The sequence below is a fragment of the Garra rufa genome, unplaced genomic scaffold (genome assembly GCF_049309525.1).
Source record: "Garra rufa unplaced genomic scaffold, GarRuf1.0 hap1_unplaced_007, whole genome shotgun sequence".
Lineage (NCBI taxonomy): Eukaryota > Metazoa > Chordata > Actinopteri > Cypriniformes > Cyprinidae > Garra > Garra rufa.
Window position 1 is genome coordinate 142987 of NW_027394282.1, and position 27471 is coordinate 170457.

The following is a 27471-nucleotide window of genomic DNA, read 5'->3' on the forward strand; positions in this document are numbered from 1 at the left end:
ATTAAAATGGGGTCAGATTTAACTGTGAGAGATGACTAGTGGTTAAAAGAATGAGACATAAAAGAAGATTGGTTTAACCCTCAAAGACCGATACAGCCGCCGGCGGCTAAAAATAACTATTGTTTTAAATGTTTAATAACTTTTGAACCGCTAATCCAATTTGAATGCTTTAAAAAGTCTCGTAATGTACAGAGTCTACTCTTTTCAGTGATATCGCATTTGTCTCATTTGGATATTCAGTGGCTCCGTAGTGAGCGTGATTACGTCATCGCATTTCCTCAGCACTGATTCGTCAGATGAAATCAATACGTTTCGGTCCTGAGCCAAACAGGAACGATTGTTGATGCTTAGTCCCACCCCTGTGCCCAGATTGGTTCAAACTGTCATCTATTCAACCAATAAACATAGGTTTTGGTCTTTTGAACCACCGATTAGTATGTTTCTTTGGAAAACTGAACATACGCAAAGTGAAAGCAAAATGCGTCTTGCTTGCATGAAATCAAACGCAAAATAACACATTTGCATGACAGCATTCTTTGAAAATGTACAGAAATACTCACGACAGAGCCCTTTGACATAACACAAACCAAAACCACGGATGAAACAGCAGTACCTATCAGATAAAGCACTGGAATTAAGATTTTGTCATCACTAGGCGATCCCCTGGTAAAATACATTCAAACACAGACTTCAGCCATCTGATCCATCTATTTAGTTGTTATATTATATTAACTAATTCTTATATAATTATTAAAGATTATTTGCACTATCTTTTCGGTTGCACTCTATATATTTCGCCCTCAATTTGTGTGAAGTTTGTAAATAATTTGTACTGATTGTTTATTTTTTTTGTTGCACAAGACAAATTGTGCAATTTTTCTGTTGCTACTTTCTACACTGTTTGTGTTAGATTACAAATATATTTATCTATTATTTTTGCTGTGTTTTGCTATTATATAACACTGTTTCTGCTATGACTTTACTCCTGAAACGTTTTTGAACAGATCTATATTGTCAATAAACTAAATATGTCTGTTTTTCACTGAAAAGCACCTATAATAATATTGTAATAATTGGCTATAACTTGCTTGGGGAATGTTATATATAGAAAAAAAATTATTTGGAAGTGTAAAACACCTAAATACAAATTTTTAAAGAAAAAAATCCATACTTCAGAAGTTTTTGTTTGAGTACACAGTAAAAAAAACACCCAATTGTTGCTAGCGTTTTTCCTAAAACTCTGGAAATTGACTAATATTTAGAGAAAACAAAGGAAAATTTTAATTTTAAACTAGCTAGACATAAATTTCAAGTTCTTATGTTTATAATGATATATGACATTTGATGCTGACTGCTAAAATAGGTCTGAAAAAACAAAGAAATATACAGGTGCCTCAGGTGCCCCAAAAATGTTCTAGGTCTTTAAGGGTTAAATAGATTTGGTTTATATACAAGGTTCACATAAAAGACTTTAAAACAACACGATAAAACTAGGTAAATGCTGTTAAAAGAATACAGTTCATTTGTCCATACCCTAAAAACAGTCCAAGAATCCCAGTGTGTTGATAAGTCCAATGTGAGTGTCCACCATTGTATATACAATCCACAGAAAGTGTAATCCAAAGTTTGCAGGTGGTGAATGGAAAGGTGAGCTCTAAAATTAGCAACTCCTTAATCCAACAGTTTGGTGACTTTTTTTGTCATGCTGCTCTCTTATACAGTTGTACTTCCTGCTTCCTGTCATGTGTCTAGTCACATGGCAGGCCAACCATCCATTTATTAAAGACACACACACACTTAAAATGTTAAGAGTAATAAAATGGCCTAAAAAACATGTAAAACACTTAACACTCTATAATACATTTAAATGATTGTAATAAATAGAGCGGTAAAACACGTCTTTCTAAAAGCCAGCATATTATATAAATAGTGAAGAAAAGGCAAAAGCTTACAGCACCTGGTATTCCCAGGCGGTCTCCCATCCAAGTACTAACCAGGCCCGACGCTGCTTTGCTTCCGAGATCAGACGAGATCGGGCGGTCTCAGCGCAGTATGGCCGTAAGCGAGGGCTGCTCCAAAAAGTGGGCTATTTAAAGATCAGCCTCCGTAAAAGCCAGCATATTATATAAATAGTGAAGAAAAGGCAAAAGCTTACAGCACCTGGTATTCCCAGGCGGTCTCCCATCCAGAGTTACAACATTAAAATGGGGTCAGAATTAACTGTGAGAGATGACTAGTGGTTAAAAGAATGAGACATAAAAGAAGATTGGTTTAAATAGATTTGGTTTTTATACAAGGTTCACATAAAAGACTTTAAAACAACACGATAAAACTAGGTAAATGCTGTTAAAAGAATACAGTTCATTTGTCCATACCCTAAAAACAGTCCAAGAATCCCAGTGTGTTGATAAGTCCAATGTGAGTGTCCACCATTGTATATACAATCCACAGAAAGTGTAATCCAAAGTTTGCAGGTGGTGAATGGAAAGGTGAGCTCTAAAATTAGCAAACTCCTTAATCCAACAGTTTGGTGACTGTCCTTTGTTTGTCATGCTGCTCTCTTATACAGTTGTACTTCCTGCTTCCTGTCATGTGTCTAGTCACATGGCAGGCCAACCATCCATTTATTTAAGACACACACTTAAAATGTTAAGAGCAATAAAATGGCCTAAAAAAACATGTAAAACACTTAACACTCTATAATTCATTTAAATGATTGTAATAAATAGAGCGGTAAAACACGTCTTTCTAAAAGCCAGCATATTATATAAATAGTGAAGAAAAGGCAAAAGCTTACAGCACCTGGTATTCCCAGGCGGTCTCCCATCCAGAGTTACAAGATTAAAATGGGGTCAGATTTAACTGTGAGAGATGACTAGTGGTTAAAAGAATGAGACATAAAAGAAGATTGGTTTAAATAGATTTGGTTTATATACAAGGTTCACATAAAAGACTTTAAAACAACACAATAAAACTAGGTAAATGCTGTTAAAAGAATACAGTTCATTTGTCCATACCCTAAAAACAGTCCAAGAATCCCAGTGTGTTGATAAGTCCAATGTGAGTGTCCACCATTGTATATACAATCCACAGAAAGTGTAATCCAAAGTTTGCAGGTGGTGAATGGAAAGGTGAGCTCTAAAATTAGCAAACTCCTTAATCCAACAGTTTGGTGACTGTCCTTTGTTTGTCATGCTGCTCTCTTATACAGTTGTACTTCCTGCTTCCTGTCATGTGTCTAGTCACATGGCAGGCCAACCATCCATTTATTAAAGACACACACACACTTAAAATGTTAAGAGTAATAAAATGGCCTAAAAAACATGTAAAACACTTAACACTCTATAATACATTTAAATGATTGTAATAAATAGAGCGGTAAAACACGTCTTTCTAAAAGCCAGCATATTATATAAATAGTGAAGAAAAGGCAAAAGCTTACAGCACCTGGTATTCCCAGGCGGTCTCCCATCCAAGTACTAACCAGGCCCGACGCTGCTTTGCTTCCGAGATCAGACGAGATCGGGCGGTCTCAGCGCAGTATGGCCGTAAGCGAGGGCTGCTCCAAAAAGTGGGCTATTTAAAGATCAGCCTCCGTAAAAGCCAGCATATTATATAAATAGTGAAGAAAAGGCAAAAGCTTACAGCACCTGGTATTCCCAGGCGGTCTCCCATCTAAGTACTAACCAGGCCCGACGCTGCTTTGCTTCCGAGATCAGACGAGATCGGGCGCTCTCAGCGCAGTATGGCCGTAAGCGAGTACTGCTCCAAAAAGTGGGCTATTTATAGATCAGCCTCCGTAAAAGCCATCATATTATATAAATAGTGAAGAAAAGGCAAAAGCTTACAGCACCTGGTATTCCCAGGGGGTCTCCCATCCAAGTACTAACCAGGCCCGACGCTGCTTTGCTTCCGAGATCAGACGAGATCGGGCGCACTCAGCGCAGTATGGCCGTAAGCGAGGACTGCTCCAAAAAGTGGGTTATTTATAGATCAGCCTCCGTAAAAGCCATCATATTATATAAATAGTGAAGAAAAGGCAAAAGCTTACAGCACCTGGTATTCCCAGGCGGTCTCCCATCCAGAGTTACACCATTAAAATGGGGTCAGAATTAACTGTGAGAGATGACTAGTGGTTAAAAGAATGAGACATAAAAGAAGATTGGTTTAAATAGATTTGGTTTTTATACAAGGTTCACATAAAAGACTTTAAAACAACACGATAAAACTAGGTAAATGCTGTTAAAAGAATACAGTTCATTTGTCCATACCCTAAAAACAGTCCAAGAATCCCAGTGTGTTGATAAGTCCAATGTGAGTGTCCACCATTGTATATACAATCCACAGAAAGTGTAATCCAAAGTTTGCAGGTGGTGAATGGAAAGGTGAGCTCTAAAATTAGCAAACTCCTTAATCCAACAGTTTGGTGACTGTCCTTTGTTTGTCATGCTGCTCTCTTATACAGTTGTACTTCCTGCTTCCTGTCATGTGTCTAGTCACATGGCAGGCCAACCATCCATTTATTTAAGACACACACACACTTAAAATGATAAGAGCAATAAAATGGTCTAAAAAAACATGTAAAACACTTAACACTCTATAATACATTTAAATGATTGTAATAAATAGAGCGGTAAAACACGTCTTTCTAAAAGCCAGCATATTATATAAATAGTGAAGAAAAGGCAAAAGCTTACAGCACCTGGTATTCCCAGGCGGTCTCCCACCCAGAGTTACAAGATTAAAATGGGGTCAGATTTAACTGTGAGAGATGACTAGTGGTTAAAAGAATGAGACATAAAAGAAGATTGGTTTAAATAGATTTGGTTTATATACAAGGTTCACATAAAAGACTTTAAAACAACACGATAAAACTAGGTAAATGCTGTTAAAAGAATACAGTTCATTTGTCCATACCCTAAAAACAGTCCAAGAATCCTAGTGTGTTGATAAGTCCAATGTGAGTGTCCACCATTGTATATACAATCCACAGAAAGTGTAATCCAAAGTTTGCAGGTGGTGAATGGAAAGGTGAGCTCTAAAATTAGCAAACTCCTTAATCCAACAGTTTGGTGACTGTCCTTTGTTTATCATGCTGCTCTCTTATACAGTTGTACATCCTGCTTCCTGTCATGTGTCTAGTCACATGGCAGGCCAACCATCCATTTATTTAAGACACACACACACTTAAAATGTTAAGAGCAATAAAATGGCCTAAAAAAACATGTAAAACACTTAACACTCTATAATACATTTAAATGATTGTAATAAATAGAGCGGTAAAACACGTCTTTCTAAAAGCCAGCATATTATATAAATAGTGAAGAAAAGGCAAAAGCTTACAGCACCTGGTATTCCCAGGCGGTCTCCCATCCAAGTACTAAACAGGCCCGACGCTGCTTTGCTTCCGAGATCAGACGAGATCGGGCGGTCTCAGCGCAGTATGGCCGTAAGCGAGGGCTGCTCCAAAAAGTGGGCTATTTAAAGATCAGCCTCCGTAAAAGCCAGCATATTATATAAACAGTGAAGAAAAGGCAAAAGCTTACAGCACCTGGTATTCCCAGGCGGTCTCCCATCTAAGTACTAACCAGGCCCGACGCTGCTTTGCTTCCGAGATCAGACGAGATCGGGCGCTCTCAGCGCAGTATGGCCGTAAGCGAGTACTGCTCCAAAAAGTGGGCTATTTATAGATCAGCCTCCGTAAAAGCCATCATATTATATAAATAGTGAAGAAAAGGCAAAAGCTTACAGCACCTGGTATTCCCAGGGGGTATCCCATCCAAGTACTAACCAGGCCCGACGCTGCTTTGCTTCCGAGATCGGGCGCACTCAGCGCAGTATGGCCGTAAGCGAGGACTGCTCCAAAAAGTGGGTTATTTATAGATCAGCCTCCGTAAAAGCCATCATATTATATAAATAGTGAAGAAAAGGCAAAAGCTTACAGCACCTGGTATTCCCAGGCGGTCTCCCATCCAGAGTTACAACATTAAAATGGGGTCAGAATTAACTGTGAGAGATGACTAGTGGTTAAAAGAATGAGACATAAAAGAAGATTGGTTTAAATAGATTTGGTTTTTATACAAGGTTCACATAAAAGACTTTAAAACAACACGATAAAACTAGGTAAATGCTGTTAAAAGAATACAGTTCATTTGTCCATACCCTAAAAACAGTCCAAGAATCCCAGTGTCTTGATAAGTCCAATGTGAGTGTCCACCATTGTATATACAATCCACAGAAAGTGTAATCCAAAGTTTGCAGGTGGTGAATGGAAAGGTGAGCTCTAAAATTAGCAAACTCCTTAATCCAACAGTTTGGTGACTGTCCTTTGTTTGTCATGCTGCTCTCTTATACAGTTGTACTTCCTGCTTCCTGTCATGTGTCTAGTCACATGGCAGGCCAACCATCCATTTATTTAAGACACACACTTAAAATGTTAAGAGCAATAAAATGGCCTAAAAAAACATGTAAAACACTTAACACTCTATAATACATTTAAATGATTGTAATAAATAGAGCGGTAAAACACGTCTTTCTAAAAGCCAGCATATTATATAAATAGTGAAGAAAAGGCAAAAGCTTACAGCACCTGGTATTCCCAGGCGGTCTCCCATCCAGAGTTACAAGATTAAAATGGGGTCAGATTTAACTGTGAGAGATGACTAGTGGTTAAAAGAATGAGACATAAAAGAAGATTGGTTTAAATAGATTTGGTTTATATACAAGGTTCACATAAAAGACTTTAAAACAACACGATAAAACTAGGTAAATGCTGTTAAAAGAATACAGTTCATTTGTCCATACCCTAAAAACAGTCCAAGAATCCCAGTGTGTTGATAAGTCCAATGTGAGTGTCCACCATTGTATATACAATCCACAGAAAGTGTAATCCAAAGTTTGCAGGTGGTGAATGGAAAGGTGAGCTCTAAAATTAGCAACTCCTTAATCCAACAGTTTGGTGACTTTTTTTGTCATGCTGCTCTCTTATACAGTTGTACTTCCTGCTTCCTGTCATGTGTCTAGTCACATGGCAGGCCAACCATCCATTTATTAAAGACACACACACACTTAAAATGTTAAGAGTAATAAAATGGCCTAAAAAACATGTAAAACACTTAACACTCTATAATACATTTAAATGATTGTAATAAATAGAGCGGTAAAACACGTCTTTCTAAAAGCCAGCATATTATATAAATAGTGAAGAAAAGGCAAAAGCTTACAGCACCTGGTATTCCCAGGCGGTCTCCCATCCAAGTACTAACCAGGCCCGACGCTGCTTTGCTTCCGAGATCAGACGAGATCGGGCGGTCTCAGCGCAGTATGGCCGTAAGCGAGGGCTGCTCCAAAAAGTGGGCTATTTAAAGATCAGCCTCCGTAAAAGCCAGCATATTATATAAATAGTGAAGAAAAGGCAAAAGCTTACAGCACCTGGTATTCCCAGGCGGTCTCCCATCCAGAGTTACAACATTAAAATGGGGTCAGAATTAACTGTGAGAGATGACTAGTGGTTAAAAGAATGAGACATAAAAGAAGATTGGTTTAAATAGATTTGGTTTTTATACAAGGTTCACATAAAAGACTTTAAAACAACACGATAAAACTAGGTAAATGCTGTTAAAAGAATACAGTTCATTTGTCCATACCCTAAAAACAGTCCAAGAATCCCAGTGTGTTGATAAGTCCAATGTGAGTGTCCACCATTGTATATACAATCCACAGAAAGTGTAATCCAAAGTTTGCAGGTGGTGAATGGAAAGGTGAGCTCTAAAATTAGCAAACTCCTTAATCCAACAGTTTGGTGACTGTCCTTTGTTTGTCATGCTGCTCTCTTATACAGTTGTACTTCCTGCTTCCTGTCATGTGTCTAGTCACATGGCAGGCCAACCATCCATTTATTTAAGACACACACTTAAAATGTTAAGAGCAATAAAATGGCCTAAAAAAACATGTAAAACACTTAACACTCTATAATTCATTTAAATGATTGTAATAAATAGAGCGGTAAAACACGTCTTTCTAAAAGCCAGCATATTATATAAATAGTGAAGAAAAGGCAAAAGCTTACAGCACCTGGTATTCCCAGGCGGTCTCCCATCCAGAGTTACAAGATTAAAATGGGGTCAGATTTAACTGTGAGAGATGACTAGTGGTTAAAAGAATGAGACATAAAAGAAGATTGGTTTAAATAGATTTGGTTTATATACAAGGTTCACATAAAAGACTTTAAAACAACACGATAAAACTAGGTAAATGCTGTTAAAAGAATACAGTTCATTTGTCCATACCCTAAAAACAGTCCAAGAATCCCAGTGTGTTGATAAGTCCAATGTGAGTGTCCACCATTGTATATACAATCCACAGAAAGTGTAATCCAAAGTTTGCAGGTGGTGAATGGAAAGGTGAGCTCTAAAATTAGCAAACTCCTTAATCCAACAGTTTGGTGACTGTTCTTTGTTTGTCATGCTGCTCTCTTATACAGTTGTACTTCCTGCTTCCTGTCATGTGTCTAGTCACATGGCAGGCCAACCATCCATTTATTAAAGACACACACACACTTAAAATGTTAAGAGTAATAAAATGGCCTAAAAAACATGTAAAACACTTAACACTCTATAATACATTTAAATGATTGTAATAAATAGAGCGGTAAAACACGTCTTTCTAAAAGCCAGCATATTATATAAATAGTGAAGAAAAGGCAAAAGCTTACAGCACCTGGTATTCCCAGGCGGTCTCCCATCCAAGTACTAACCAGGCCCGACGCTGCTTTGCTTCCGAGATCAGACGAGATCGGGCGGTCTCAGCGCAGTATGGCCGTAAGCGAGGGCTGCTCCAAAAAGTGGGCTATTTAAAGATCAGCCTCCGTAAAAGCCAGCATATTATATAAATAGTGAAGAAAAGGCAAAAGCTTACAGCACCTGGTATTCCCAGGCGGTCTCCCATCTAAGTACTAACCAGGCCCGACGCTGCTTTGCTTCCGAGATCAGACGAGATCGGGCGCTCTCAGCGCAGTATGGCCGTAAGCGAGTACTGCTCCAAAAAGTGGGCTATTTATAGATCAGCCTCCGTAAAAGCCATCATATTATATAAATAGTGAAGAAAAGGCAAAAGCTTACAGCACCTGGTATTCCCAGGGGGTCTCCCATCCAAGTACTAACCAGGCCCGACGCTGCTTTGCTTCCGAGATCAGACGAGATCGGGCGCACTCAGCGCAGTATGGCCGTAAGCGAGGACTGCTCCAAAAAGTGGGTTATTTATAGATCAGCCTCCGTAAAAGCCATCATATTATATAAATAGTGAAGAAAAGGCAAAAGCTTACAGCACCTGGTATTCCCAGGCGGTCTCCCATCCAGAGTTACACCATTAAAATGGGGTCAGAATTAACTGTGAGAGATGACTAGTGGTTAAAAGAATGAGACATAAAAGAAGATTGGTTTAAATAGATTTGGTTTTTATACAAGGTTCACATAAAAGACTTTAAAACAACACGATAAAACTAGGTAAATGCTGTTAAAAGAATACAGTTCATTTGTCCATACCCTAAAAACAGTCCAAGAATCCCAGTGTGTTGATAAGTCCAATGTGAGTGTCCACCATTGTATATACAATCCACAGAAAGTGTAATCCAAAGTTTGCAGGTGGTGAATGGAAAGGTGAGCTCTAAAATTAGCAAACTCCTTAATCCAACAGTTTGGTGACTGTCCTTTGTTTGTCATGCTGCTCTCTTATACAGTTGTACTTCCTGCTTCCTGTCATGTGTCTAGTCACATGGCAGGCCAACCATCCATTTATTTAAGACACACACACACTTAAAATGATAAGAGCAATAAAATGGTCTAAAAAAACATGTAAAACACTTAACACTCTATAATACATTTAAATGATTGTAATAAATAGAGCGGTAAAACACGTCTTTCTAAAAGCCAGCATATTATATAAATAGTGAAGAAAAGGCAAAAGCTTACAGCACCTGGTATTCCCAGGCGGTCTCCCACCCAGAGTTACAAGATTAAAATGGGGTCAGATTTAACTGTGAGAGATGACTAGTGGTTAAAAGAATGAGACATAAAAGAAGATTGGTTTAAATAGATTTGGTTTATATACAAGGTTCACATAAAAGACTTTAAAACAACACGATAAAACTAGGTAAATGCTGTTAAAAGAATACAGTTCATTTGTCCATACCCTAAAAACAGTCCAAGAATCCTAGTGTGTTGATAAGTCCAATGTGAGTGTCCACCATTGTATATACAATCCACAGAAAGTGTAATCCAAAGTTTGCAGGTGGTGAATGGAAAGGTGAGCTCTAAAATTAGCAAACTCCTTAATCCAACAGTTTGGTGACTGTCCTTTGTTTATCATGCTGCTCTCTTATACAGTTGTACATCCTGCTTCCTGTCATGTGTCTAGTCACATGGCAGGCCAACCATCCATTTATTTAAGACACACACACACTTAAAATGTTAAGAGCAATAAAATGGCCTAAAAAAACATGTAAAACACTTAACACTCTATAATACATTTAAATGATTGTAATAAATAGAGCGGTAAAACACGTCTTTCTAAAAGCCAGCATATTATATAAATAGTGAAGAAAAGGCAAAAGCTTACAGCACCTGGTATTCCCAGGCGGTCTCCCATCCAAGTACTAAACAGGCCCGACGCTGCTTTGCTTCCGAGATCAGACGAGATCGGGCGGTCTCAGCGCAGTATGGCCGTAAGCGAGGGCTGCTCCAAAAAGTGGGCTATTTAAAGATCAGCCTCCGTAAAAGCCAGCATATTATATAAACAGTGAAGAAAAGGCAAAAGCTTACAGCACCTGGTATTCCCAGGCGGTCTCCCATCTAAGTACTAACCAGGCCCGACGCTGCTTTGCTTCCGAGATCAGACGAGATCGGGCGCTCTCAGCGCAGTATGGCCGTAAGCGAGTACTGCTCCAAAAAGTGGGCTATTTATAGATCAGCCTCCGTAAAAGCCATCATATTATATAAATAGTGAAGAAAAGGCAAAAGCTTACAGCACCTGGTATTCCCAGGGGGTCTCCCATCCAAGTACTAACCAGGCCCGACGCTGCTTTGCTTCCGAGATCGGGCGCACTCAGCGCAGTATGGCCGTAAGCGAGGACTGCTCCAAAAAGTGGGTTATTTATAGATCAGCCTCCGTAAAAGCCATCATATTATATAAATAGTGAAGAAAAGGCAAAAGCTTACAGCACCTGGTATTCCCAGGCGGTCTCCCATCCAGAGTTACAAGATTAAAATGGGGTCAGATTTAACTGTGAGAGATGACTAGTGGTTAAAAGAATGAGACATAAAAGAAGATTGGTTTAAATAGATTTGGTTTTTATACAAGGTTCACATAAAAGACTTTAAAACAACACGATAAAACTAGGTAAATGCTGTTAAAAGAATACAGTTCATTTGTCCATACCCTAAAAACAGTCCAAGAATCCCAGTGTGTTGATAAGTCCAATGTGAGTGTCCACCATTGTATATACAATCCACAGAAAGTGTAATCCAAAGTTTGCAGGTGGTGAATGGAAAGGTGAGCTCTAAAATTAGCAAACTCCTTAATCCAACAGTTTGGTGACTGTCCTTTGTTTGTCATGCTGCTCTCTTATACAGTTGTACTTCCTGCTTCCTGTCATGTGTCTAGTCACATGGCAGGCCAACCATCCATTTATTTAAGACACACACACACTTAAAATGATAAGAGCAATAAAATGGTCTAAAAAAACATGTAAAACACTTAACACTCTATAATACATTTAAATGATTGTAATAAATAGAGCGGTAAAACACGTCTTTCTAAAAGCCAGCATATTATATAAATAGTGAAGAAAAGGCAAAAGCTTACAGCACCTGGTATTCCCAGGCGGTCTCCCATCCAGAGTTACAAGATTAAAATGGGGTCAGATTTAACTGTGAGAGATGACTAGTGGTTAAAAGAATGAGACATAAAAGAAGATTGGTTTAAATAGATTTGGTTTATATACAAGGTTCACATAAAAGACTTTAAAACAACACGATAAAACTAGGTAAATGCTGTTAAAAGAATACAGTTCATTTGTCCATACCCTAAAAACAGTCCAAGAATCCTAGTGTGTTGATAAGTCCAATGTGAGTGTCCACCATTGTATATACAATCCACAGAAAGTGTAATCCAAAGTTTGCAGGTGGTGAATGGAAAGGTGAGCTCTAAAATTAGCAAACTCCTTAATCCAACAGTTTGGTGACTGTCCTTTGTTTGTCATGCTGCTCTCTTATACAGTTGTACTTCCTGCTTCCTGTCATGTGTCTAGTCACATGGCAGGCCAACCATCCATTTATTTAAGACACACACACACTTAAAATGTTAAGAGCAATAAAATGGCCTAAAAAAACATGTAAAACACTTAACACTCTATAATACATTTAAATGATTGTAATAAATAGAGCGGTAAAACACGTCTTTCTAAAAGCCAGCATATTATATAAATAGTGAAGAAAAGGCAAAAGCTTACAGCACCTGGTATTCCCAGGCGGTCTCCCATCCAAGTACTAACCAGGCCCGACGCTGCTTTGCTTCCGAGATCAGACGAGATCGGGCGGTCTCAGCGCAGTATGGCCGTAAGCGAGGGCTGCTCCAAAAAGTGGGCTATTTAAAGATCAGCCTCCGTAAAAGCCAGCATATTATATAAACAGTGAAGAAAAGGCAAAAGCTTACAGCACCTGGTATTCCCAGGCGGTCTCCCATCTAAGTACTAACCAGGCCCGACGCTGCTTTGCTTCCGAGATCAGACGAGATCGGGCGCTCTCAGCGCAGTATGGCCGTAAGCGAGTACTGCTCCAAAAAGTGGGCTATTTATAGATCAGCCTCCGTAAAAGCCATCATATTATATAAATAGTGAAGAAAAGGCAAAAGCTTACAGCACCTGGTATTCCCAGGGGGTCTCCCATCCAAGTACTAACCAGGCCCGACGCTGCTTTGCTTCCGAGATCAGACGAGATCGGGCGCACTCAGCGCAGTATGGCCGTAAGCGAGGACTGCTCCAAAAAGTGGGTTATTTATAGATCAGCCTCCGTAAAAGCCATCATATTATATAAATAGTGAAGAAAAGGCAAAAGTTTACAGCACCTGGTATTCCCAGGCGGTCTCCCATCCAGAGTTACACCATTAAAATGGGGTCAGAATTAACTGTGAGAGATGACTAGTGGTTAAAAGAATGAGACATAAAAGAAGATTGGTTTAAATAGATTTGGTTTATATACAAGGTTCACATAAAAGACTTTAAAACAACACGATAAAACTAGGTAAATGCTGTTAAAAGAATACAGTTCATTTGTCCATACCCTAAAAACAGTCCAAGAATCCTAGTGTGTTGATAAGTCCAATGTGAGTGTCCACCATTGTATATACAATCCACAGAAAGTGTAATCCAAAGTTTGCAGGTGGTGAATGGAAAGGTGAGCTCTAAAATTAGCAAACTCCTTAATCCAACAGTTTGGTGACTGTCCTTTGTTTGTCATGCTGCTCTCTTATACAGTTGTACTTCCTGCTTCCTGTCATGTGTCTAGTCACATGGCAGGCCAACCATCCATTTATTTAAGACACACACACACTTAAAATGTTAAGAGCAATAAAATGGCCTAAAAAAACATGTAAAACACTTAACACTCTATAATACATTTAAATGATTGTAATAAATAGAGCGGTAAAACACGTCTTTCTAAAAGCCAGCATATTATATAAATAGTGAAGAAAAGGCAAAAGCTTACAGCACCTGGTATTCCCAGGCGGTCTCCCACCCAAGTACTAACCAGGCCCGACGCTGCTTTGCTTCCGAGATCAGACGAGATCGGGCGGTCTCAGCGCAGTATGGCCGTAAGCGAGGGCTGCTCCAAAAAGTGGGCTATTTAAAGATCAGCCTCCGTAAAAGCCAGCATATTATATAAACAGTGAAGAAAAGGCAAAAGCTTACAGCACCTGGTATTCCCAGGCGGTCTCCCATCTAAGTACTAACCAGGCCCGACGCTGCTTTACTTCCGAGATCAGACGAGATCGGGCGCTCTCAGCGCAGTATGGCCGTAAGCGAGTACTGCTCCAAAAAGTGGGCTATTTATAGATCAGCCTCCGTAAAAGCCATCATATTATATAAATAGTGAAGAAAAGGCAAAAGCTTACAGCACCTGGTATTCCCAGGGGGTCTCCCATCCAAGTACTAACCAGGCCCGACGCTGCTTTGCTTCCGAGATCAGACGAGATCGGGCGCACTCAGCGCAGTATGGCCGTAAGCGAGGACTGCTCCAAAAAGTGGGTTATTTATAGATCAGCCTCCGTAAAAGCCATCATATTATATAAATAGTGAAGAAAAGGCAAAAGTTTACAGCACCTGGTATTCCCAGGCGGTCTCCCATCCAGAGTTACACCATTAAAATGGGGTCAGAATTAACTGTGAGAGATGACTAGTGGTTAAAAGAATGAGACATAAAAGAAGATTGGTTTAAATAGATTTGGTTTATATACAAGGTTCACATAAAAGACTTTAAAACAACACGATAAAACTAGGTAAATGCTGTTAAAAGAATACAGTTCATTTGTCCATACCCTAAAAACAGTCCAAGAATCCTAGTGTGTTGATAAGTCCAATGTGAGTGTCCACCATTGTATATACAATCCACAGAAAGTGTAATCCAAAGTTTGCAGGTGGTGAATGGAAAGGTGAGCTCTAAAATTAGCAAACTCCTTAATCCAACAGTTTGGTGACTGTCCTTTGTTTGTCATGCTGCTCTCTTATACAGTTGTACTTCCTGCTTCCTGTCATGTGTCTAGTCACATGGCAGGCCAACCATCCAATTATTTAAGACACACACACACTTAAAATGATAAGAGCAATAAAATGGTCTAAAAAAACATGTAAAACACTTAACACTCTATAATACATTTAAATGATTGTAATAAATAGAGCGGTAAAACACGTCTTTCTAAAAGCCAGCATATTATATAAATAGTGAAGAAAAGGCAAAAGCTTACAGCACCTGGTATTCCCAGGCGGTCTCCCACCCAGAGTTACAAGATTAAAATGGGGTCAGATTTAACTGTGAGAGATGACTAGTGGTTAAAAGAATGAGACATAAAAGAAGATTGGTTTAAATAGATTTGGTTTATATACAAGGTTCACATAAAAGACTTTAAAACAACACGATAAAACTAGGTAAATGCTGTTAAAAGAATACAGTTCATTTGTCCATACCCTAAAAACAGTCCAAGAATCCCAGTGTGTTGATAAGTCCAATGTGAGTGTCCACCATTGTATATACAATCCACAGAAAGTGTAATCCAAAGTTTGCAGGTGGTGAATGGAAAGGTGAGCTCTAAAATTAGCAAACTCCTTAATCCAACAGTTTGGTGACTGTCCTTTGTTTGTCATGCTGCTCTCTTATACAGTTGTACTTCCTGCTTCCTGTCATGTGTCTAGTCACATGGCAGGCCAACCATCCATTTATTAAAGACACACACACACTTAAAATGTTAAGAGTAATAAAATGGCCTAAAAAACATGTAAAACACTTAACACTCTATAATACATTTAAATGATTGTAATAAATAGAGCGGTAAAACACGTCTTTCTAAAAGCCAGCATATTATATAAATAGTGAAGAAAAGGCAAAAGCTTACAGCACCTGGTATTCCCAGGCGGTCTCCCATCCAAGTACTAACCAGGCCCGACGCTGCTTTGCTTCCGAGATCAGACGAGATCGGGCGGTCTCAGCGCAGTATGGCCGTAAGCGAGGGCTGCTCCAAAAAGTGGGCTATTTAAAGATCAGCCTCCGTAAAAGCCAGCATATTATATAAATAGTGAAGAAAAGGCAAAAGCTTACAGCACCTGGTATTCCCAGGCGGTCTCCCATCTAAGTACTAACCAGGCCCGACGCTGCTTTGCTTCCGAGATCAGACGAGATCGGGCGCTCTCAGCGCAGTATGGCCGTAAGCGAGTACTGCTCCAAAAAGTGGGCTATTTATAGATCAGCCTCCGTAAAAGCCATCATATTATATAAATAGTGAAGAAAAGGCAAAAGCTTACAGCACCTGGTATTCCCAGGGGGTCTCCCATCCAAGTACTAACCAGGCCCGACGCTGCTTTGCTTCCGAGATCAGACGAGATCGGGCGCACTCAGCGCAGTATGGCCGTAAGCGAGGACTGCTCCAAAAAGTGGGTTATTTATAGATCAGCCTCCGTAAAAGCCATCATATTATAAAAATAGTGAAGAAAAGGCAAAAGCTTACAGCACCTGGTATTCCCAGGCGGTCTCCCATCCAGAGTTACACCATTAAAATGGGGTCAGAATTAACTGTGAGAGATGACTAGTGGTTAAAAGAATGAGACATAAAAGAAGATTGGTTTAAATAGATTTGGTTTTTATACAAGGTTCACATAAAAGACTTTAAAACAACACGATAAAACTAGGTAAATGCTGTTAAAAGAATACAGTTCATTTGTCCATACCCTAAAAACAGTCCAAGAATCCCAGTGTGTTGATAAGTCCAATGTGAGTGTCCACCATTGTATATACAATCCACAGAAAGTGTAATCCAAAGTTTGCAGGTGGTGAATGGAAAGGTGAGCTCTAAAATTAGCAAACTCCTTAATCCAACAGTTTGGTGACTGTCCTTTGTTTGTCATGCTGCTCTCTTATACAGTTGTACTTCCTGCTTCCTGTCATGTGTCTAGTCACATGGCAGGCCAACCATCCATTTATTTAAGACACACACACACTTAAAATGTTAAGAGCAATAAAATGGCCTAAAAAAACATGTAAAACACTTAACACTCTATAATACATTTAAATGATTGTAATAAATAGAGCGGTAAAACACGTCTTTCTAAAAGCCAGCATATTATATAAATAGTGAAGAAAAGGCAAAAGCTTACAGCACCTGGTATTCCCAGGCGGTCTCCCATCCAAGTACTAACCAGGCCCGACGCTGCTTTGCTTCCGAGATCAGACGAGATTGGGCGGTCTCAGCGCGGTATGGCCGTAAGCGAGGGCTGCTCCAAAAAGTGGCCTATTTAAAGATCAGCCTCCGTAAAAGCCAGCATATTATATAAATAGTGAAGAAAAGGCAAAAGCTTACAGCACCTGGTAATCCCAGGCGGTCTCCCATCTAAGTACTAACCAGGCCCGACGCTGCTTTGCTTCCGAGATCAGACGAGATCGGGCGCTCTCAGCGCAGTATGGCCGTAAGCGAGTACTGCTCCAAAAAGTGGGCTATTTATAGATCAGCCTCCGTAAAAGCCATCATATTATATAAATAGTGAAGAAAAGGCAAAAGCTTACAGCACCTGGTATTCCCAGGCGGTCTCCCATCCAAGTACTAACAAGGCCCGACGCTGCTTTGCTTCCGAGATCAGACGAGATCGGGCGCACTCAGCGCAGTATGGCCGTAAGCGAGGACTGCTCCAAAAAGTGGGTTATTTATAGATCAGCCTCCGTAAAAGCCATCATATTATATAAATAGTGAAGAAAAGGCAAAAGCTTACAGCACCTGGTATTCCCAGGCGGTCTCCCATCCAGAGTTACAACATTAAAATGGGGTCAGAATTAACTGTGAGAGATGACTAGTGGTTAAAAGAATGAGACATAAAAGAAGATTGGTTTAAATAGATTTGGTTTTTATACAAGGTTCACATAAAAGACTTTAAAACAACACGATAAAACTAGGTAAATGCTGTTAAAAGAATACAGTTCATTTGTCCATACCCTAAAAACAGTCCAAGAATCCCAGTGTCTTGATAAGTCCAATGTGAGTGTCCACCATTGTATATACAATCCACAGAAAGTGTAATCCAAAGTTTGCAGGTGGTGAATGGAAAGGTGAGCTCTAAAATTAGCAAACTCCTTAATCCAACAGTTTGGTGACTGTCCTTTGTTTGTCATGCTGCTCTCTTATACAGTTGTACTTCCTGCTTCCTGTCATGTGTCTAGTCACATGGCAGGCCAACCATCCATTTATTTAAGACACACACTTAAAATGTTAAGAGCAATAAAATGGCCTAAAAAAACATGTAAAACACTTAACACTCTATAATACATTTAAATGATTGTAATAAATAGAGCGGTAAAACACGTCTTTCTAAAAGCCAGCATATTATATAAATAGTGAAGAAAAGGCAAAAGCTTACAGCACCTGGTATTCCCAGGCGGTCTCCCATCCAGAGTTACAAGATTAAAATGGGGTCAGATTTAACTGTGAGAGATGACTAGTGGTTAAAAGAATGAGACATAAAAGAAGATTGGTTTAAATAGATTTGGTTTATATACAAGGTTCACATAAAAGACTTTAAAACAACACGATAAAACTAGGTAAATGCTGTTAAAAGAATACAGTTCATTTGTCCATACCCTAAAAACAGTCCAAGAATCCCAGTGTGTTGATAAGTCCAATGTGAGTGTCCACCATTGTATATACAATCCACAGAAAGTGTAATCCAAAGTTTGCAGGTGGTGAATGGAAAGGTGAGCTCTAAAATTAGCAACTCCTTAATCCAACAGTTTGGTGACTTTTTTTGTCATGCTGCTCTCTTATACAGTTGTACTTCCTGCTTCCTGTCATGTGTCTAGTCACATGGCAGGCCAACCATCCATTTATTAAAGACACACACACACTTAAAATGTTAAGAGTAATAAAATGGCCTAAAAAACATGTAAAACACTTAACACTCTATAATACATTTAAATGATTGTAATAAATAGAGCGGTAAAACACGTCTTTCTAAAAGCCAGCATATTATATAAATAGTGAAGAAAAGGCAAAAGCTTACAGCACCTGGTATTCCCAGGCGGTCTCCCATCCAAGTACTAACCAGGCCCGACGCTGCTTTGCTTCCGAGATCAGACGAGATCGGGCGGTCTCAGCGCAGTATGGCCGTAAGCGAGGGCTGCTCCAAAAAGTGGGCTATTTAAAGATCAGCCTCCGTAAAAGCCAGCATATTATATAAATAGTGAAGAAAAGGCAAAAGCTTACAGCACCTGGTATTCCCAGGCGGTCTCCCATCCAGAGTTACAACATTAAAATGGGGTCAGAATTAACTGTGAGAGATGACTAGTGGTTAAAAGAATGAGACATAAAAGAAGATTGGTTTAAATAGATTTGGTTTTTATACAAGGTTCACATAAAAGACTTTAAAACAACACGATAAAACTAGGTAAATGCTGTTAAAAGAATACAGTTCATTTGTCCATACCCTAAAAACAGTCCAAGAATCCCAGTGTGTTGATAAGTCCAATGTGAGTGTCCACCATTGTATATACAATCCACAGAAAGTGTAATCCAAAGTTTGCAGGTGGTGAATGGAAAGGTGAGCTCTAAAATTAGCAAACTCCTTAATCCAACAGTTTGGTGACTGTCCTTTGTTTGTCATGCTGCTCTCTTATACAGTTGTACTTCCTGCTTCCTGTCATGTGTCTAGTCACATGGCAGGCCAACCATCCATTTATTTAAGACACACACTTAAAATGTTAAGAGCAATAAAATGGCCTAAAAAAACATGTAAAACACTTAACACTCTATAATTCATTTAAATGATTGTAATAAATAGAGCGGTAAAACACGTCTTTCTAAAAGCCAGCATATTATATAAATAGTGAAGAAAAGGCAAAAGCTTACAGCACCTGGTATTCCCAGGCGGTCTCCCATCCAGAGTTACAAGATTAAAATGGGGTCAGATTTAACTGTGAGAGATGACTAGTGGTTAAAAGAATGAGACATAAAAGAAGATTGGTTTAAATAGATTTGGTTTATATACAAGGTTCACATAAAAGACTTTAAAACAACACGATAAAACTAGGTAAATGCTGTTAAAAGAATACAGTTCATTTGTCCATACCCTAAAAACAGTCCAAGAATCCCAGTGTGTTGATAAGTCCAATGTGAGTGTCCACCATTGTATATACAATCCACAGAAAGTGTAATCCAAAGTTTGCAGGTGGTGAATGGAAAGGTGAGCTCTAAAATTAGCAAACTCCTTAATCCAACAGTTTGGTGACTGTCCTTTGTTTGTCATGCTGCTCTCTTATACAGTTGTACTTCCTGCTTCCTGTCATGTGTCTAGTCACATGGCAGGCCAACCATCCATTTATTAAAGACACACACACACTTAAAATGTTAAGAGTAATAAAATGGCCTAAAAAACATGTAAAACACTTAACACTCTATAATACATTTAAATGATTGTAATAAATAGAGCGGTAAAACACGTCTTTCTAAAAGCCAGCATATTATATAAATAGTGAAGAAAAGGCAAAAGCTTACAGCACCTGGTATTCCCAGGCGGTCTCCCATCCAAGTACTAACCAGGCCCGACGCTGCTTTGCTTCCGAGATCAGACGAGATCGGGCGGTCTCAGCGCAGTATGGCCGTAAGCGAGGGCTGCTCCAAAAAGTGGGCTATTTAAAGATCAGCCTCCGTAAAAGCCAGCATATTATATAAATAGTGAAGAAAAGGCAAAAGCTTACAGCACCTGGTATTCCCAGGCGGTCTCCCATCTAAGTACTAACCAGGCCCGACGCTGCTTTGCTTCCGAGATCAGACGAGATCGGGCGCTCTCAGCGCAGTATGGCCGTAAGCGAGTACTGCTCCAAAAAGTGGGCTATTTATAGATCAGCCTCCGTAAAAGCCATCATATTATATAAATAGTGAAGAAAAGGCAAAAGCTTACAGCACCTGGTATTCCCAGGGGGTCTCCCATCCAAGTACTAACCAGGCCCGACGCTGCTTTGCTTCCGAGATCAGACGAGATCGGGCGCACTCAGCGCAGTATGGCCGTAAGCGAGGACTGCTCCAAAAAGTGGGTTATTTATAGATCAGCCTCCGTAAAAGCCATCATATTATATAAATAGTGAAGAAAAGGCAAAAGCTTACAGCACCTGGTATTCCCAGGCGGTCTCCCATCCAGAGTTACACCATTAAAATGGGGTCAGAATTAACTGTGAGAGATGACTAGTGGTTAAAAGAATGAGACATAAAAGAAGATTGGTTTAAATAGATTTGGTTTTTATACAAGGTTCACATAAAAGACTTTAAAACAACACGATAAAACTAGGTAAATGCTGTTAAAAGAATACAGTTCATTTGTCCATACCCTAAAAACAGTCCAAGAATCCCAGTGTGTTGATAAGTCCAATGTGAGTGTCCACCATTGTATATACAATCCACAGAAAGTGTAATCCAAAGTTTGCAGGTGGTGAATGGAAAGGTGAGCTCTAAAATTAGCAAACTCCTTAATCCAACAGTTTGGTGACTGTCCTTTGTTTGTCATGCTGCTCTCTTATACAGTTGTACTTCCTGCTTCCTGTCATGTGTCTAGTCACATGGCAGGCCAACCATCCATTTATTTAAGACACACACACACTTAAAATGATAAGAGCAATAAAATGGTCTAAAAAAACATGTAAAACACTTAACACTCTATAATACATTTAAATGATTGTAATAAATAGAGCGGTAAAACACGTCTTTCTAAAAGCCAGCATATTATATAAATAGTGAAGAAAAGGCAAAAGCTTACAGCACCTGGTATTCCCAGGCGGTCTCCCACCCAGAGTTACAAGATTAAAATGGGGTCAGATTTAACTGTGAGAGATGACTAGTGGTTAAAAGAATGAGACATAAAAGAAGATTGGTTTAAATAGATTTGGTTTATATACAAGGTTCACATAAAAGACTTTAAAACAACACGATAAAACTAGGTAAATGCTGTTAAAAGAATACAGTTCATTTGTCCATACCCTAAAAACAGTCCAAGAATCCTAGTGTGTTGATAAGTCCAATGTGAGTGTCCACCATTGTATATACAATCCACAGAAAGTGTAATCCAAAGTTTGCAGGTGGTGAATGGAAAGGTGAGCTCTAAAATTAGCAAACTCCTTAATCCAACAGTTTGGTGACTGTCCTTTGTTTATCATGCTGCTCTCTTATACAGTTGTACATCCTGCTTCCTGTCATGTGTCTAGTCACATGGCAGGCCAACCATCCATTTATTTAAGACACACACACACTTAAAATGTTAAGAGCAATAAAATGGCCTAAAAAAACATGTAAAACACTTAACACTCTATAATACATTTAAATGATTGTAATAAATAGAGCGGTAAAACACGTCTTTCTAAAAGCCAGCATATTATATAAATAGTGAAGAAAAGGCAAAAGCTTACAGCACCTGGTATTCCCAGGCGGTCTCCCATCCAAGTACTAAACAGGCCCGACGCTGCTTTGCTTCCGAGATCAGACGAGATCGGGCGGTCTCAGCGCAGTATGGCCGTAAGCGAGGGCTGCTCCAAAAAGTGGGCTATTTAAAGATCAGCCTCCGTAAAAGCCAGCATATTATATAAACAGTGAAGAAAAGGCAAAAGCTTACAGCACCTGGTATTCCCAGGCGGTCTCCCATCTAAGTACTAACCAGGCCCGACGCTGCTTTGCTTCCGAGATCAGACGAGATCGGGCGCTCTCAGCGCAGTATGGCCGTAAGCGAGTACTGCTCCAAAAAGTGGGCTATTTATAGATCAGCCTCCGTAAAAGCCATCATATTATATAAATAGTGAAGAAAAGGCAAAAGCTTACAGCACCTGGTATTCCCAGGGGGTCTCCCATCCAAGTACTAACCAGGCCCGACGCTGCTTTGCTTCCGAGATCGGGCGCACTCAGCGCAGTATGGCCGTAAGCGAGGACTGCTCCAAAAAGTGGGTTATTTATAGATCAGCCTCCGTAAAAGCCATCATATTATATAAATAGTGAAGAAAAGGCAAAAGCTTACAGCACCTGGTATTCCCAGGCGGTCTCCCATCCAGAGTTACAAGATTAAAATGGGGTCAGATTTAACTGTGAGAGATGACTAGTGGTTAAAAGAATGAGACATAAAAGAAGATTGGTTTAAATAGATTTGGTTTTTATACAAGGTTCACATAAAAGACTTTAAAACAACACGATAAAACTAGGTAAATGCTGTTAAAAGAATACAGTTCATTTGTCCATACCCTAAAAACAGTCCAAGAATCCCAGTGTGTTGATAAGTCCAATGTGAGTGTCCACCATTGTATATACAATCCACAGAAAGTGTAATCCAAAGTTTGCAGGTGGTGAATGGAAAGGTGAGCTCTAAAATTAGCAAACTCCTTAATCCAACAGTTTGGTGACTGTCCTTTGTTTGTCATGCTGCTCTCTTATACAGTTGTACTTCCTGCTTCCTGTCATGTGTCTAGTCACATGGCAGGCCAACCATCCATTTATTTAAGACACACACACACTTAAAATGATAAGAGCAATAAAATGGTCTAAAAAAACATGTAAAACACTTAACACTCTATAATACATTTAAATGATTGTAATAAATAGAGCGGTAAAACACGTCTTTCTAAAAGCCAGCATATTATATAAATAGTGAAGAAAAGGCAAAAGCTTACAGCACCTGGTATTCCCAGGCGGTCTCCCATCCAGAGTTACAAGATTAAAATGGGGTCAGATTTAACTGTGAGAGATGACTAGTGGTTAAAAGAATGAGACATAAAAGAAGATTGGTTTAAATAGATTTGGTTTATATACAAGGTTCACATAAAAGACTTTAAAACAACACGATAAAACTAGGTAAATGCTGTTAAAAGAATACAGTTCATTTGTCCATACCCTAAAAACAGTCCAAGAATCCTAGTGTGTTGATAAGTCCAATGTGAGTGTCCACCATTGTATATACAATCCACAGAAAGTGTAATCCAAAGTTTGCAGGTGGTGAATGGAAAGGTGAGCTCTAAAATTAGCAAACTCCTTAATCCAACAGTTTGGTGACTGTCCTTTGTTTGTCATGCTGCTCTCTTATACAGTTGTACTTCCTGCTTCCTGTCATGTGTCTAGTCACATGGCAGGCCAACCATCCATTTATTTAAGACACACACACACTTAAAATGTTAAGAGCAATAAAATGGCCTAAAAAAACATGTAAAACACTTAACACTCTATAATACATTTAAATGATTGTAATAAATAGAGCGGTAAAACACGTCTTTCTAAAAGCCAGCATATTATATAAATAGTGAAGAAAAGGCAAAAGCTTACAGCACCTGGTATTCCCAGGCGGTCTCCCATCCAAGTACTAACCAGGCCCGACGCTGCTTTGCTTCCGAGATCAGACGAGATTTTTTTTTTTTTTTTTTTTTTTTTTTAATTCATACTTCCAAATGCCCACATACAAACCAACAAAAACAGTTTAAGAAAACAAAAACAAAAATAAAAACATTAAAAAATCTTTTAAAAGCAATTAGGCAGTGTTAGATCAAAACTGGTACATGTCTTAGTAATGAAAGGATTATCATCAACAATGCACTTATTAAAAATCCCCATTTGTCCTGTCATATTAAAATAATCATACAGGATCTTTATAGTATTAGTTAACTTATGCTTAAATAATACACATACTGATAAATCTTTTTTCTCTTTTTTCATTAGGTTCCGTCTAGACCATATTACATGTCTTGCAACAGATAACCATAAATTAAGAGCATACTTATTACTTGCTTTTCCATTGAAACCAAATAGTAATAAAGTTTCCCATCCATCTTGTATTATACTTTGATCACCTATAAACTTTCCCACCATCTTTTTTAACTTCCTCATAAAACATTCTAATTTCTTACATATAAAAAACATATGCAGTATTCCTTCATCTTCCTCATAACATACTTTGCATACCGCATCTTTTGCTATCCCAATTTTAAACAATCTCATTTCATTTAATATACAATTGTGTCTTAATAGAAAATCAAAATTTTCTAACACAGGACTTCTAAAATTCATCCTTACATTTTTCCATATTTCTCTCACATCCAGCAAATTAAACAATTTTCCCCAGTATTCATTTGCTCTGGGCTTAACAAAAACATCATTACAAAAAAGCAAATAAAATGTTTTTATAACACATGCATCAAAGTTGACATTCTCTTCTTTTATTCTTAAAAACACCTCAATTGTATCATTTTTATTTTCCTTTTCATTTCTCTCAATTTTATCTATCCATTCTACTGGAATTGCTGCTTTTATTTTCTCATAATTGATTTTAATATCTTTCCTATCCTTTATCTCTTCTTTCTCCTCAAGCGTGTCTATAATAGCTTGTAGAGGCAAAAACCCTGGTTTCACTTCATATAGAATATCCTTTACTTGCCTCAATCCAGCTTCAAACCAATTTTTATAAAATATCATTTGACCATTACAAATTACCTTCTCATTTAAAAACAGCGGTTGATTTAACATCTGTTGTCTGTCCTTTGGTTCAAAATAAACATTCCTTTTAAAATCATTCCATGTCCTTAAAACTTCTTTATAGAATTCAGGCATATTTGCAATCATATTAATTTTCAATTTCATCCATAATATATCACTGCCTATTTGTCCACACTTATTCATAAAAAACAACATTATTTTTCCCCAAGCAGATCCAGAATTATTTAAAAACCTTTTCATTATTTTTATCCTCATACTTTTCATTCTTAAAAGAGGATCAATTAGTCCCAATCCTCCTTCCTCCACTTTTCCTATTATAGTATTATATGCAATTTTAGAAGGTTTACCATCCCATAAAAAAATTAAAATATTATCTTTTATTTTCTTGTATACCCATAACGGGAGACTTACTACAGTCAGAGTGTACCACATCTTTGATAGAAATAATGAATTTAATACTAAAACTTTACCTTTTAGAAAAAGACCTCGTTGTTTCCAAAAATTTAGTCTTTTTATCATACCACCAAGCACCTCCTCCCATATTAAATCTCGTATTTTTATTTCATCCATACCAATTCTAATTCCTAAAATCTTCATATTATTTGACTGTTCTTTAAATTTAAATATTCCTGTTAGATCTTTTACTTGCCCCATTCTCATATACTCAGTTTTTTCTTCATTTACTTTTGCTCCTGCTCCTCTACAATATTTTTCAATTATATTCATTGTCTTTTTAACACTATTTAAATCTTTTAAAAACAACGTAGTATCATCAGCATATTGAAAAACCTTTTGCTCTATATTATAATTTTCTATAAAAAATCCACTAATTTCTCTCTCTGCATTTATCGCTAACCCTAAAGGTTCAGCCACAATAGTATATAATAATGCTGACAATGGACATCCCTGTCTAATTGATCTAGTTATGTTTATAAAATCTGTTAAAAACCCATTCACTTTGACACAACTAAAGATCCCATTATAAAGACATTTCATCCATCTAATAAAATTATTTCCAAATCCAAATCTTTCTATTAAGTCAAATAAATAACTATGCTCCACTCTGTCAAAAGCTTTTTCTAAATCCACACTGATTAAATATCCCTTTTCTCCTTTTTCTTTAATATACCAGACAATATCTCTTATATTACACACTGTGTCTGAAATATCTCTATTTAAAACACTATAAGCTTGATTTGTAGTAATAATGTTGGGAATAACCTTCTTCATCCTATTAGCTAAAATCTTCGCTAAAATTTTATAATCTGTGTTTAACATACTCAGTGGTCTATAATTCTTCAACTCTTCTTTATCTCCTTTATTTTTATAAATAATTTTAATCATTCCCTTTTTCATACTTTCACACAACTGTTCCTTCTTAAAAATAACACTATAAATTCCATATAATATCGGGGTTAAAATACTTTTAAAAGCCTTATAAAATTCACTTGATAAACCATCTAATCCAGGACTTTTTCCTATACTTAATTGAGTAATAGCTTCATCTATTTCCTCTTCTGTTATTTTATTATCACACATTCTTCTGTCATCATCCTTCAATTTTACTTTTATTTGATTCAATAAAAATTCTTTATCTTCTTCTATAACTCCCTTCTCCTGAAATAAATTAAAATAGAAATCTTTAACCTCCTTTAGAATTTCATTCTTTTCTTTAACACTCTTTCCATTTTTTATCACACTTCTAATTAATTCTGCCTGTTGCCTTGTTTTTTCTAATTCATAAAAAAACTTTGTACTTCTCTCGCCCTCTACTACATTTTTAGCTCTACTTCTTATTATGGCACCCATACATTTTTCTTCTTCTATTTTTTTTAGTTTTTCTTCTAATATTACAATTTTCTCCACTTCTGCCTTTCCTTCCTCAGCCTTTTTCATCTCTTTGTCCCATTCTCTTTTAACTTCTCTTTCCTTAGCTCTTTTTGCTCTTTGCACATTCTTTGCATATTTTATTGTAAATGACTTTATTAGTATTTTAAGATTGTCCCACCACAAACATATTGCTTCCTCATACAGTATATTATTTATACTATTTATTATTACAGATCTGGCCATTTAAAATGCGCGCGGGAAGTAAAGTGGTCTCGCGTGATGCCGGTGTATTCCAAAGGAACACGGAAAATACATTGACATAGGAAAGACATGATCAATAGGGGGCAGTCATGTAACGCACAGAACTAAAGCGGCAGCAAACATCGCTCT

At 38.0% G+C, this 27471-nt stretch overlaps 30 non-coding genes and 3 pseudogenes across 30 annotated transcripts; all 33 read right to left on the bottom strand.

Annotated features, from left to right (window-relative positions):
* Positions 1 to 1945: 1945 nt before the first annotated feature.
* Positions 1946 to 2064, bottom strand: LOC141313815 (5S ribosomal RNA). The gene has a single exon (XR_012349885.1). It is a non-coding gene; the product is annotated as a 5S ribosomal RNA (ribosomal RNA).
* A 1371-nt stretch (positions 2065 to 3435) lies between these two features.
* Positions 3436 to 3554, bottom strand: LOC141313816 (5S ribosomal RNA). The gene has a single exon (XR_012349887.1). It is a non-coding gene; the product is annotated as a 5S ribosomal RNA (ribosomal RNA).
* An 84-nt stretch (positions 3555 to 3638) lies between these two features.
* LOC141313753 (5S ribosomal RNA) lies at positions 3639 to 3757 on the bottom strand. The gene has a single exon (XR_012349824.1). It is a non-coding gene; the product is annotated as a 5S ribosomal RNA (ribosomal RNA).
* Positions 3758 to 3841: 84 nt separating this feature from the next.
* Positions 3842 to 3960, bottom strand: LOC141313737 (5S ribosomal RNA). Its single transcript, XR_012349807.1, has one exon. It is a non-coding gene; the product is annotated as a 5S ribosomal RNA (ribosomal RNA).
* A 1376-nt stretch (positions 3961 to 5336) lies between these two features.
* On the bottom strand, positions 5337 to 5455 carry LOC141313873 (5S ribosomal RNA). The gene has a single exon (XR_012349945.1). It is a non-coding gene; the product is annotated as a 5S ribosomal RNA (ribosomal RNA).
* An 84-nt stretch (positions 5456 to 5539) lies between these two features.
* On the bottom strand, positions 5540 to 5658 carry LOC141313755 (5S ribosomal RNA). The gene has a single exon (XR_012349826.1). It is a non-coding gene; the product is annotated as a 5S ribosomal RNA (ribosomal RNA).
* Positions 5659 to 5742: 84 nt separating this feature from the next.
* On the bottom strand, positions 5743 to 5851 carry LOC141313919 (5S ribosomal RNA; annotated as a pseudogene).
* Positions 5852 to 7216: 1365 nt separating this feature from the next.
* Positions 7217 to 7335, bottom strand: LOC141313817 (5S ribosomal RNA). The gene has a single exon (XR_012349888.1). It is a non-coding gene; the product is annotated as a 5S ribosomal RNA (ribosomal RNA).
* A 1371-nt stretch (positions 7336 to 8706) lies between these two features.
* Positions 8707 to 8825, bottom strand: LOC141313818 (5S ribosomal RNA). The gene has a single exon (XR_012349889.1). It is a non-coding gene; the product is annotated as a 5S ribosomal RNA (ribosomal RNA).
* An 84-nt stretch (positions 8826 to 8909) lies between these two features.
* LOC141313756 (5S ribosomal RNA) lies at positions 8910 to 9028 on the bottom strand. Its single transcript, XR_012349827.1, has one exon. It is a non-coding gene; the product is annotated as a 5S ribosomal RNA (ribosomal RNA).
* Positions 9029 to 9112: 84 nt separating this feature from the next.
* On the bottom strand, positions 9113 to 9231 carry LOC141313738 (5S ribosomal RNA). Its single transcript, XR_012349809.1, has one exon. It is a non-coding gene; the product is annotated as a 5S ribosomal RNA (ribosomal RNA).
* Positions 9232 to 10607: 1376 nt separating this feature from the next.
* Positions 10608 to 10726, bottom strand: LOC141313874 (5S ribosomal RNA). The gene has a single exon (XR_012349946.1). It is a non-coding gene; the product is annotated as a 5S ribosomal RNA (ribosomal RNA).
* An 84-nt stretch (positions 10727 to 10810) lies between these two features.
* Positions 10811 to 10929, bottom strand: LOC141313757 (5S ribosomal RNA). Its single transcript, XR_012349828.1, has one exon. It is a non-coding gene; the product is annotated as a 5S ribosomal RNA (ribosomal RNA).
* Positions 10930 to 11013: 84 nt separating this feature from the next.
* LOC141313917 (5S ribosomal RNA) lies at positions 11014 to 11122 on the bottom strand (annotated as a pseudogene).
* Positions 11123 to 12498: 1376 nt separating this feature from the next.
* LOC141313819 (5S ribosomal RNA) lies at positions 12499 to 12617 on the bottom strand. The gene has a single exon (XR_012349890.1). It is a non-coding gene; the product is annotated as a 5S ribosomal RNA (ribosomal RNA).
* Positions 12618 to 12701: 84 nt separating this feature from the next.
* LOC141313758 (5S ribosomal RNA) lies at positions 12702 to 12820 on the bottom strand. The gene has a single exon (XR_012349829.1). It is a non-coding gene; the product is annotated as a 5S ribosomal RNA (ribosomal RNA).
* Positions 12821 to 12904: 84 nt separating this feature from the next.
* Positions 12905 to 13023, bottom strand: LOC141313739 (5S ribosomal RNA). The gene has a single exon (XR_012349810.1). It is a non-coding gene; the product is annotated as a 5S ribosomal RNA (ribosomal RNA).
* Positions 13024 to 13753: 730 nt separating this feature from the next.
* LOC141313848 (5S ribosomal RNA) lies at positions 13754 to 13872 on the bottom strand. The gene has a single exon (XR_012349918.1). It is a non-coding gene; the product is annotated as a 5S ribosomal RNA (ribosomal RNA).
* An 84-nt stretch (positions 13873 to 13956) lies between these two features.
* Positions 13957 to 14075, bottom strand: LOC141313695 (5S ribosomal RNA). The gene has a single exon (XR_012349767.1). It is a non-coding gene; the product is annotated as a 5S ribosomal RNA (ribosomal RNA).
* Positions 14076 to 14159: 84 nt separating this feature from the next.
* LOC141313741 (5S ribosomal RNA) lies at positions 14160 to 14278 on the bottom strand. Its single transcript, XR_012349812.1, has one exon. It is a non-coding gene; the product is annotated as a 5S ribosomal RNA (ribosomal RNA).
* A 1375-nt stretch (positions 14279 to 15653) lies between these two features.
* On the bottom strand, positions 15654 to 15772 carry LOC141313820 (5S ribosomal RNA). The gene has a single exon (XR_012349891.1). It is a non-coding gene; the product is annotated as a 5S ribosomal RNA (ribosomal RNA).
* Positions 15773 to 15856: 84 nt separating this feature from the next.
* LOC141313759 (5S ribosomal RNA) lies at positions 15857 to 15975 on the bottom strand. The gene has a single exon (XR_012349830.1). It is a non-coding gene; the product is annotated as a 5S ribosomal RNA (ribosomal RNA).
* An 84-nt stretch (positions 15976 to 16059) lies between these two features.
* LOC141313742 (5S ribosomal RNA) lies at positions 16060 to 16178 on the bottom strand. Its single transcript, XR_012349813.1, has one exon. It is a non-coding gene; the product is annotated as a 5S ribosomal RNA (ribosomal RNA).
* A 730-nt stretch (positions 16179 to 16908) lies between these two features.
* On the bottom strand, positions 16909 to 17027 carry LOC141313885 (5S ribosomal RNA). Its single transcript, XR_012349957.1, has one exon. It is a non-coding gene; the product is annotated as a 5S ribosomal RNA (ribosomal RNA).
* An 84-nt stretch (positions 17028 to 17111) lies between these two features.
* Positions 17112 to 17230, bottom strand: LOC141313906 (5S ribosomal RNA). Its single transcript, XR_012349978.1, has one exon. It is a non-coding gene; the product is annotated as a 5S ribosomal RNA (ribosomal RNA).
* Positions 17231 to 17314: 84 nt separating this feature from the next.
* Positions 17315 to 17433, bottom strand: LOC141313901 (5S ribosomal RNA). Its single transcript, XR_012349972.1, has one exon. It is a non-coding gene; the product is annotated as a 5S ribosomal RNA (ribosomal RNA).
* A 1365-nt stretch (positions 17434 to 18798) lies between these two features.
* Positions 18799 to 18917, bottom strand: LOC141313822 (5S ribosomal RNA). Its single transcript, XR_012349892.1, has one exon. It is a non-coding gene; the product is annotated as a 5S ribosomal RNA (ribosomal RNA).
* Positions 18918 to 20288: 1371 nt separating this feature from the next.
* Positions 20289 to 20407, bottom strand: LOC141313823 (5S ribosomal RNA). The gene has a single exon (XR_012349893.1). It is a non-coding gene; the product is annotated as a 5S ribosomal RNA (ribosomal RNA).
* An 84-nt stretch (positions 20408 to 20491) lies between these two features.
* LOC141313760 (5S ribosomal RNA) lies at positions 20492 to 20610 on the bottom strand. The gene has a single exon (XR_012349832.1). It is a non-coding gene; the product is annotated as a 5S ribosomal RNA (ribosomal RNA).
* Positions 20611 to 20694: 84 nt separating this feature from the next.
* On the bottom strand, positions 20695 to 20813 carry LOC141313744 (5S ribosomal RNA). Its single transcript, XR_012349814.1, has one exon. It is a non-coding gene; the product is annotated as a 5S ribosomal RNA (ribosomal RNA).
* A 1376-nt stretch (positions 20814 to 22189) lies between these two features.
* LOC141313877 (5S ribosomal RNA) lies at positions 22190 to 22308 on the bottom strand. The gene has a single exon (XR_012349948.1). It is a non-coding gene; the product is annotated as a 5S ribosomal RNA (ribosomal RNA).
* Positions 22309 to 22392: 84 nt separating this feature from the next.
* Positions 22393 to 22511, bottom strand: LOC141313761 (5S ribosomal RNA). Its single transcript, XR_012349833.1, has one exon. It is a non-coding gene; the product is annotated as a 5S ribosomal RNA (ribosomal RNA).
* Positions 22512 to 22595: 84 nt separating this feature from the next.
* On the bottom strand, positions 22596 to 22704 carry LOC141313918 (5S ribosomal RNA; annotated as a pseudogene).
* Positions 22705 to 27471: the final 4767 nt, after the last annotated feature.